At 38.7% G+C, this 10554-nt stretch overlaps 1 protein-coding gene across 1 annotated transcript in view; it reads right to left on the reverse strand.

Moving 5' to 3' along the window:
• The window catches only part of LOC124277333 (monocarboxylate transporter 2-like), a 55969-nt gene extending 46039 nt beyond the window's left edge, over nt 1-9930 (reverse strand). The window contains exon 1 of the mRNA XM_046712986.1: nt 9864-9930. The gene's annotated coding sequence lies outside the window, so the exon portion shown is untranslated. The remainder of the gene's footprint in view (nt 1-9863) is intronic.
• Between the last annotated feature and the right edge of the window lie 624 nt (nt 9931-10554).

Below are 10554 nucleotides of genomic sequence, written 5' to 3' on the forward strand. Positions count from 1 at the left end.
TCTCATAAGCCAGTATATTTTATTCCGTAGCTCATATAATGACTCATATTTTAGAGATAGAGAGATATATTTATTCAGTAATTCGGCCTTATAGCCTAGAATGCAATTGCATTTTGATAGTAAACGTTTTGTACAATACCAGGCGCGTAGCAAGCCATTTACTTCGTGTAAGGTTTGTATTTAGATAATGGTGAGGGCTTGTTCAACATTCATGTGTAAGCCCGGGCTTTTTTATAATGGTAGCTACGCCCCTGAATGCAACATTGTTTTATGCATCCTATGTGACATGTTAATATAATATACTAGTATATTATCTGTAACTTATAGACAAGAAGATAAGGCGAAGTGGGTTGACAAAAAATGAAAACGACAATTAATAAGTCATAAATCAATAAGTCATAATGCGCAATATGATTGGCTATGCTTCAGGTCCCTATTCTCCACCTCCCCTTTATGTCGCCATTGGTACACGAGAGCATGCTCTTTCTTCTACCCTTGCTGAAACGCTGCTTGATCAAAGTGAAAACACCCAAGGTCTTGAGGGGGCTTTCTAATGATTTTATTGCAGAGACATTGAGGTCATGTCCAGTGACAAAATACCTTATTTTGACTTGTACCATATGTTCCCGTGTGCCTTTTTCAGACGAACAATTAATTTGCCTTTGCGTATGTTTGTAACGGATGCCAGTGGTGGAACAGGATACGCTCACATGTCTTGAATCGATGAAACAACAAAAAGACTCCAGCTATCATCTTAAATCAATCCTATAATCACTACATGTTTGTAACTCGTCATGTTCAGCTGACTTTTTTCCGTTGATATTCAGTCTACCAGATACTTTGTTGGTGTTGAAAATGCCTTTCGTGCATGTTGTTTTTGTTGATCCTTTTTTAGATGTGTACAAGTCTGCCATGCCTTACTTCAGTCTTGACAACAGGGATTCCAAAAGGTCGCCTCATTACAGGACAAGGAAGCTGTCATTCATAAAATATCTTGATTTATCACCATCTTTGTGTCTTTAACATGTAAAATGCCATTCAAAGTAGATCTTTAGTTATTAATTCAAAGAGTTCATGACAATAATTTATATATGGGTCAAGATGATTAATCTGTCGGGAGCTAATATTATCGTATTCTGATAAAGGAAAACATCCTTTCAATTGTAAAACAACTCTGACTCCTACAGCAGACCTTGAAACCAATGCCTATATAGTCAAGGGGGTTCAATCCAGAAACCATTCCAGAATTTTTCACTAAATTATATGCCTCTGAGTCAAAGAAGATACAAAACAGAGGGTTAATTTATTTAACATTTGTTTCTCTTTTTAATCATGCCTACTGTACAGGATAACAAAAGATAAACCAGCGTCTTCACTTTGCGAGGGACGGTTGGGTAGCCTAATGGTTAAAGCGTTCACTTGTCACTCCGAAGATCCGGGTTCGATTCCCAATATGGGTACAATGTGTGCAGCCCATTTCTGATGTCCGCCAACCGTGATATTTCTGGAATAATGGTAACAAAACTTCACTCACTCACATGGGCGCAGTCACGAGTGTCGGCGTGCTGCCCCTTTCCTAGTGGACTACCGTCAGCTTCATTTATATCTCTTCTATATTGATCTTTGATGCCGGTTGATGTGACACAATATAGCCTGACTGTTTATAGCTAGATTGTCTACTAAATATACTGCTGGTTACATACGCTCTTCAGAAACTGTGTATATTATGATATGCAAATAACTTTTCTTGTTCTGCTATTATGCTGTGGTGTTGTGCCAAATCCAGGCACAGTTGAGATTAAGATTGTGCGCAGTTTAAAAAATAAAGTCGACTTAGTTAAAGCAAAAATAGACTCATATGATGTTGACATTAAGATTGTTGAATGTGCGCAGTTTAAGATAAAGTAGACTTAGGTAAAGCAGAACTAGGGTCATATGATGTTGACATTAAGATTGTTCAACGTGCGCAGTATAAAAGATAAAGTCGACTTAGGTAAAGCAGAACTAGACTCATATGATGTTGACATTAAGATTGTTCAACGTGCGCAGTATAAAAGATAAAAGATAAAGTAGACTTTGACTAAAAATCAGAACTAGACTCATATGATGTTGACATTAAGATTGTTCAATGTGCGCAGTATAAAAGATAAAGTAGACTTAGGTAAAGCAGAACTAGACTCATATGATGTTGACATTAAGATCGTTCAACATGCGCAGTATAAAAGATAAAGTAGACTTAGGTAAAGCAGAACTAGACTCATATGATGTTGACATTAAGATCGTTCAACGTGCGCAGTATAAAAGATAAAGTAGACTTAGGTAAAGCAGAACTAGACTCATATGATGTTGACATTAAGATCGTTCAACATGCGCAGTATAAAAGATAAAGTAGACCTAGGTAAAGCAAAACTAGACTCATATGATGTTGACATTAAGATTGTTCAACGTGCGCAGCATAAAAGATAAAGTAGACTTAGGAAAAGCAGAACTAGACTCAAATGATGTTGACATTAAGATTGTTCATATGATGTAATATGGTAACATAATGGTGCTTTAACAATACTAGTTCTATGCATGGTTCCTCCTACCTTCCAGGAAAGATAGGGTAGGAGGAGCGGAGGCGTTTTCAATTATGTCACGGATATACTATGTGTACACCAAATGGATCAATTAGATATAGTTGAGCTTGCGGCAATATGGGTCCATATCAGTTGCAAACACAGACAACATGTAAAAGGTACTTTCTACTGTGCGGCTGATAAAATCCAGCCGTACTGCCATGTTATTGAACCGTCGGTTGGCAATGCTATTGATATGCATATAACTCTTCGAACGAAATACCTAAAGCCATACTATTATAAGCATCCAAATGTAAGAACATTAATGTCCTTGTTAACAGATACTACCACAATATTATTACAGAATCTGGCAATGTACAGCTATTTCGTTATGAGTTTAAGAAAAAGGATTGTTATAGAAAAGAATTGGAAATGACATCTAACTACTCATGTAAACCTATAATGTACTACATGCCTGCGACCTATATAAGTACTGAATAAAGGTTGATTGAATATGCATGTAAGCACTGTTATTGTTGGTGACTTGATATGATATGACAAATGACAACAGACAAATAATAGATCAGTTGATGGCGAAATATGGTTTGATATCGCTACGTTCAAGTACACTGACCCACTACGGGTTTCCGATATAGATATCGTTTTGTAGTGACAATTTACCACTCTATGCTATAAAAGATGTCATACTCATCTCTTTCCAACCCACACCCCCACCCTCCTAATCAAAGAAAACAACAGAAAACCAACAAACAAAGCACACAAAAACACCCTGGGACATATATATGCGAAAAACAAGGATGACGTATCAGGTATAAACTGGAATAGTATTATTGATAACGGTGATGTAGACAAATTAAAATGACTGTCGGAAATAGAAAAAAAAGAAGTTTTTGTCACATTTATATCCACAATTTATGTAGGTAATATGGGAAAGTGTGAAATATCTGTTAAACCAAGTTCGGCCTAATTACAGTCTCAGTGGTAGGGAGGTAGGAAACGTTAAAACAGGACTTTACTGAGGAGAGATTAGTGCAGAAATGAACAATGTGTTTTTTTCTAAGTCCAAGTCGACTTATTTGGAACAGACCTTGGCTTTATGCAAATTAGTGTGCGATGATATTGTATTACAAAAGACACTTTTTAAATCCCCATTTTGAAGTTAGACTTAGCTTCATTATAAACGTTAGCTGACGTACAAAAACATATTTTTATTTGTGAAACTCTTAAGGATGTAGCTGCCATGGAGTCTCACTACCACTATCAAAACAAACAGACATGGGGGTCGTCTCAAAATTAAAACCAGGTCGGGTGTCGCAGAAGGTGGTTGGGGTCGGGCTGGGGGATTGAGATATCAGCTAAGATAAGATAATCCTTTAGGGGAATTAAACTGGGCAAGTAACAATTTACAAATAAAATCCAGTCCTGTCGATCTTCGGGTGGCCATCGTAGGCGGATCTAGAAATTTTCAAAGGGGGGCGTTCAGGGGGTTCCAACCCTGAACGCCACCTTGGCTCCGCCATTGCAAAGCATTAACTTCAATGTTCCGTGGTCTTTAGTTATTTTCAAAAGGGGGGGTTCGAACCCCCTACTGGATCCGCCACTGGCCATGCTACCTATATATTTTGAGACATACACTATTTTACATATCTCAACATCAACTTTATGAAAGAGGGAACGTTAGATGTTAATCAACATGTGAGACATATTCAACACACAAGAAAACGCTTATAATATCTTTGAGATGACCCCTTGTGCCTGTAGGTAGCACGAACATTTCATCGAAGGTGTGTCGACGTTCCGTCATACCTGGCTGAGCGACCTAATTGCCCGATTTTACGAGTAAACACGTTTCTCTGGATATCCCATTACGCATCCCACTGAACGCCCAGTTAGGCCGATGTGGGTTATTTTGACATATGCTATGCAAGTGTGTAAATTTTAGGTATACAGAGTAACAGCCAAAATTCAGTTGTTTTCTATTTCCGACAGTACTTTAGTTCTGCATGCCTAAGGAATATGTGTGACAGAAACATACCTAGCCGAATAGCTCCTACGGCATGAGGAATATTCCACCTGTTTCTGAATAGCTCTTTAATGGGTGCCCATTCTTCTGGAGTGGGAGGGATGATGGTAACCTCATCCTTGTATTCCTCTACAATGACCTGACATACTTCTCGGATGATCCGGCTGATTGCGTTCCTTGCCACGCGGAAGCTGTACATGATGCTGGGGTATCTATCACCTGGAGCCAGGAACCTCAATGTGATGGCTAGCTTCAAGCCTGGAGGTAGCGCCTGTCTCATATAATATGTATTCTGCTTCTGTATTCTTGGTCCCACGCTCTGCACAAACTCATCAAACATGGCAGGTTCCATGCTAAGGTAGTTAAAGAATGACTGCGTGTCCTCAACTCTGAGCTCCTCCATTAGTCTTGTGTAATGTCCATACAGCCTCCTCCTTTCCTCTGTCAGCCATGGTCTGGTCTGGAATCTCCGGGATCTCCTCCTGGTCTTCTCCACATTTCTTTCAATCAGATCTTGCTTGAGGACAGCAATCTGGTCCAGGGGTCCATACTGTATAGAAGTTGGGTAGAAACTGATGAATAGTACAGATTCAACAGGTTTTTATACCCCTTCGTGGAACATTCCGGCAGCATTCTTGATGCGTTTCGGACAATCGTGTTACATTCTAAGTGCATTTGAAGAACATCAGAAATATTCGAACTGCATTCTGTTTTAATTCTTTAACTTTGGATCCATATTCAGGGTTCATTACAAGAGCGTTCTGAATGCATTCTATGTAAATTCGTACAGCAATCGGGGTACGTTCCAACTGAAATTCGAGTGCTATTCACGCAGCAATCGAACCGGACTCGTACGGCAGTCGAAATTCATTTTAAGTATTCTTAGTATATTCTAACGGCATCCTAATTATTCCTACAGTATTCCGATTCATTCGGGCCGCATTCGTGACATTTGGAATGAATAAGAAACATTCGAGGCTTGTTCGAAGTGCGTTCTAAGTATTCCAACAGCATTCTAACAAAGCTTGAAAAAAGTGTTTATTTTGACATTCTCTCCTGAATGCGGTTCGAATTTTTTAAAAAAAATTCTGGGTGATTCTCCTTGATTCCTGTCAATTCGAAATAAGCGTGAAGGAGCTTTTAAGCGTCATACTATTTCTGACATGTTGAAAGAGGCTTCCGTCATTTCTACCCATTAGAGATGTAGTATCAATGGCTGCAAAAACTAGACCTGTCGCACTTACAAGCTGTATTTCTAACTTTTTGAAAAGTGTCTTTTTAAGCACGTTTTGAATTATCTTAGTGATAACAAAAGACTTTCATAAAATTTTACAGTCTGGTTTTATGCCAGGTAATTATACTGTTTATCAATTGACATACTTATATGTTTTATTGCAAGTACGCTCGATAAAAGGTAAATATGGTATTCTGTGATGTAGGTTAAACCCTTGATAAAGTATGGCATAAAGGATGTTTAGTTGAACTTAAGGCGTATGGTATAAGTGGAAATGTACATGAAATGGTTTAACAATTACCCACAAAACCGTAAACTGGGTAGTAACCGAAGGCTCCAAATCTGACTTAAACCTTGTATTAAAAAAGATTTCGAAATGGGTAGATACATGCCAAGTTCGTTTTAATCTACAAAAATATCCCCGGAAACAATCTTGTTTTCAAAGGAATTATAAACCCCAGTACAAAACCTGCTTTACAAATGAAAGTTGCTGATATAACATGAGTTAAATGCCACAAACATTTAAGTTTGATCATTACAACGGGAATCTTAGGAATAAACATATTGAAGAACGTATTGTACCCGATGGTAAATTGCTTTGGAAGTTTTATATACCGTACGCGTCTATCTCGGAAAACTCTAGGGGCTGTGTACCCTGTAAAAATCATTTATGGTTTAATCGTATTTGAATAAAAAACTGAATAGGGACCGGTATGATACTTTATGGATAGGTTATTCATCAACTTCTAAAATGCCAATTAAACAGAAACAAGAAGACAAAGGCATCAATGTACCCAGCAATGGCAAAATACTCTTCATAAATATGTCAGTTAGTTATGATTATGTCAAATCTTTTGGAGAGTATATAGCAGTGAGTGAGTTTAGTTGTATGCCGCACTCAGCAATATTCCAGCTATATGGCAGCGGTCTGTAGATAATAGAATCTGGACCAGATAATCCTATGATCAACAGCATGAGCATCGATCTACACTATTGGTATGTGTCAACCAAGTCAGTGACTATATTGCAAAGTTGAAGGAGAGTACTGAAAGGTTTTTAAGTTCTGTTCCGGAAAAGAGCACTACCATCAAGTCAAACCTGTTGCCATGGAAACGCAAAGTATGTTTTATTTAGAAATCCATACCTACCAAAAGGCACCAGTACAGCACCAGACCTATCTAGGTGCCAGGTTTGGTGAAGAACTATTGAACGGTTTTAAAGTTCAGCTCCGGAAAAGAGCACCATCACCAATGTCAGTCAAAGTCAAACTTGTTGCCATGGAAACGCAAAAAAACTATTTTATTCAGAATTCCGAAACTACCAAAAGGCACCAGTACACCACCAGACCTATCTATGTGCCAGGTTTGGTGAAGAAATATTGAACGGTTTTAAAGTTCTGCTCCGGAAAATACAAATGTGCATTTTAATAATGAATAGGGATTGGTGAACAAGATGTTATAGTTTATATCAACACTGCTCTCATACATCATATAATACAAATAGTAAGTCAGAAAATGATATGCATTATCATACAAGTTAACAACTTCATGCTAAACAGAAGCACAGAAGTATGGTGAAAACAAATTGGTGTATTTTGTAGTTGTTCTTGTATTTAAATCTATCAAATGAACACAGGTATAAGTACTTAGTCAGGTAAAATTTGGTGTGCCTGAAGAGTTAATGGAATTAAGGAACATGTGTAGCTTAATTGGTGATACGTTGTTTTTATACACTTTCATGCTTCATGTGTCGAGGCGAAATTTTATAAAAACAAGGGGATACTATTAACATGGGGAAAATGAACGCAGTTTAGAAATATTGTTCACGGATTATGTTGTTGGAAATTGGAAAGAAAATCTCCAATAGTAACATACGACCGTGTGGACCAAACGTCTTTCTGGTTTATCGTATAGAGCGGCAATTCCATGTACATTCTTACACCGTTATCAAACACTTTTACATCGAAACGTCTCTCTCTATAACAGCATGGCGTTGTTAGTGTGTGCTTCATTATTTATACATAAATTTGAAAATAGGAAAAAGTGTTGGTAATAGCAGTAAAAAGTATAATGGAAGATTGAAAATCTGGGATGTTCGTGAAGAGTGTAAGCAGTCATGTAAATGTACACGCAACGGTATGGTTTGCCTCATCGCAACACAGAAAAAACGACTGATGCTTATCACAGCTGTTGTTTCACTCGGTTGCCGCACCGTACTGCACATATCGTCACTTGCACGATGGGCAAGGGACAATAAACCAATAGCAAACAGTACATATCCCAGTGCCTCTTTGTACATGATTCTTTCGCCAATGTAAATAATACAATTCACATCTGGATGCGTAATATTTTCATCTAAGTATATTATTCATTATCTACGTGGAAGTAGAAACATACTGCTCTACAACAAAACCAAGGAGTTACTAATCACAAAACTAACACTGAATATGAGAATGTATTGACGTAAATGAGGGGAGTGTCAATCGATGTCATCCGCGATAGTGATATGTCAAGACGATGTTTATAAACTGCACATCTGTATTCTATTCAGTGTCCCGAGTTAGGGATTCATATGAAATTTCCGTTTGGTTGCCTCAACAACCAAAATATCAATGCAAGTGTATATACAGTCAGTACCGTAATTCAAGTGTAATGCAAAGAGGCAGCTGCATGATATGGCTACCGAATGTATGTCTCTTGTGTTGATGTAAGTACAAAATGCCAGTCGATATGACCTGCGATAGTTCATGAATAATTCTTAAAACTGAACATAAGTGTTAGAATTCAGATTCAAGGATTCCAGTCAGGTTTCCGTTTGGATGTTTAAATAACTTTTAACAGAAAAATAGTCAGCTCTCGTAGATATACACCTGTATAGTTACCTCTGTTAGACATCTATATAGTCAGCTCTGGTAGATAGACACCTGTGTAGTTACCTCTGTTAGACACCTACAATGTCACCTCGGGTAGATAGACACCTGTATAGTTACCTCTGTTAGACACCTATATAGTCAACTCTGGTAGATAGACACCTGTATAGTTACCTCTGTTAGACACCTATATAGTCAGCTCTGGTAGATAGACACCTGTATAGTTACCTCTGTTAGACCTATATAGTCAGCTCTGGTAGATAGACACCTGTATAGTTACCTCTGTTAGACACCTATATAGTCAGCTCTGGTAGATAGACACCTGTGTAGTACCTCTGTTACCTCTGTTAGACACCTATATATAGTCAGCTCTGGTAGATAGACACCTGTATAGTTACCTCTGTTAGACCTATATAGTCAGCTGTGGTAGATAGACACCTGTATAGTTACCTCTGTTAGACACCTATATAGTCAGCTCTGGTAGATAGACACCTGTATAGTTACCTCTGTTAGACACCTATATAGTCAGCTGTGGTAGATAGACACCTGTGTAGTTACCTCTGTTAGACACCTACATTGTCACCTCGGGTAGATAGACACCTGTGTAGTTACCTCTGTTAGACACCTATATAGTCAGCTCTGGTAGATAGACACCTGTATAGTTACCTCTGTTAGACCTATATAGTCAGCTGTGGTAGATAGACACCTGTATGGTTACCTCTGTTAGACACCTATATAGTCAGCTCTGGCAGACAGACACCTGTATAGTTACCACTGTTAGACACCTATGACACCCTGGTAGATAGACATATAGTCAGCTCTGGTAGATAGACACCTGTGTAGTTACCTCTGTTAGACCTATATAGTCAGCTGTGGTAGATAGACACCTGTATAGTTACCTCTGTTAGACACCTATATTGTCACCTCTGGTAGATAGACACATGTATAGTTACCTCTGTTAGACCTATATAGTCAGCTCTGGTAGATAAACACCTGTATAGTTACCTCTGTTAGACACATATATAGTCAGCTCTGATAAATGAACACCTGTACACTCTCTGTCCACTCATCTCTCTCTCACTCTCCTTCTCTGTCCCTCAGGCATAGTGTGTGAATCGTATATTACATGCGGTAGTGAATATAGATTTGTTTACGTACCTCACGTATACCATAAGGAGTGTGAGAATTTGTTTTCACAGTGGCCCCCGAATACGGGTTCCTCGTAGCACGCAAAACGTCAATGTTCATTCCAAAACATGGGCAGCTTCAGCTGTGTCGCATGGTGAGAACAGTTCCCAGGTAAACCGTTAATAGACAGTGCGGAGCTATAGTTTGATTGTTTTCTGCGGGCTTTGTGCCGCGCATACTTGCACTTAATACAAATGATCGTGTACATGCGCAGTAGTGTGAATATGTTGTCTTGTGACAGTGGCGTGTAAGGTACGCTTGTGTCTGCGTGTGTGTCTGTTTCTATGTAGAAAACTTGTCTGTGTCTGAGTCTGTTCTTGTCTTTTGCTTTGTATGTGTGTCTATCTGTGTATGTCCTTATCGGTGTCAGCATATGTCATGCATCTGCGTCCGTGTCTGTGTCTGTGCGTATATCAAGTATCCGCGTCTGTGTTTGTTCGTATGTCATGTAGCCTCGTCTGTGTCTGTACGTATGTCATGTATCCGCGTCTGTGTCTGTACGTATGTCATGTAGCCGCGTCTGTGTGTGTTCGTATGTCATGTAGCCGTGTCTGTGTCTGTACATATGTCATGTATCCGCGTCTGTGTCTGTACATATGCCATGTAGCCGCGTCTGTGTCTGTATGTATGTCAGGTATCCGCGTCTCTTTCTGTACATCTG

This window comes from Haliotis rubra, unplaced genomic scaffold (assembly GCF_003918875.1).
Source record: "Haliotis rubra isolate DU_JTF1 unplaced genomic scaffold, ASM391887v1 Scf22, whole genome shotgun sequence".
NCBI classification, from domain to species: Eukaryota; Metazoa; Mollusca; class Gastropoda; order Lepetellida; family Haliotidae; genus Haliotis; species Haliotis rubra.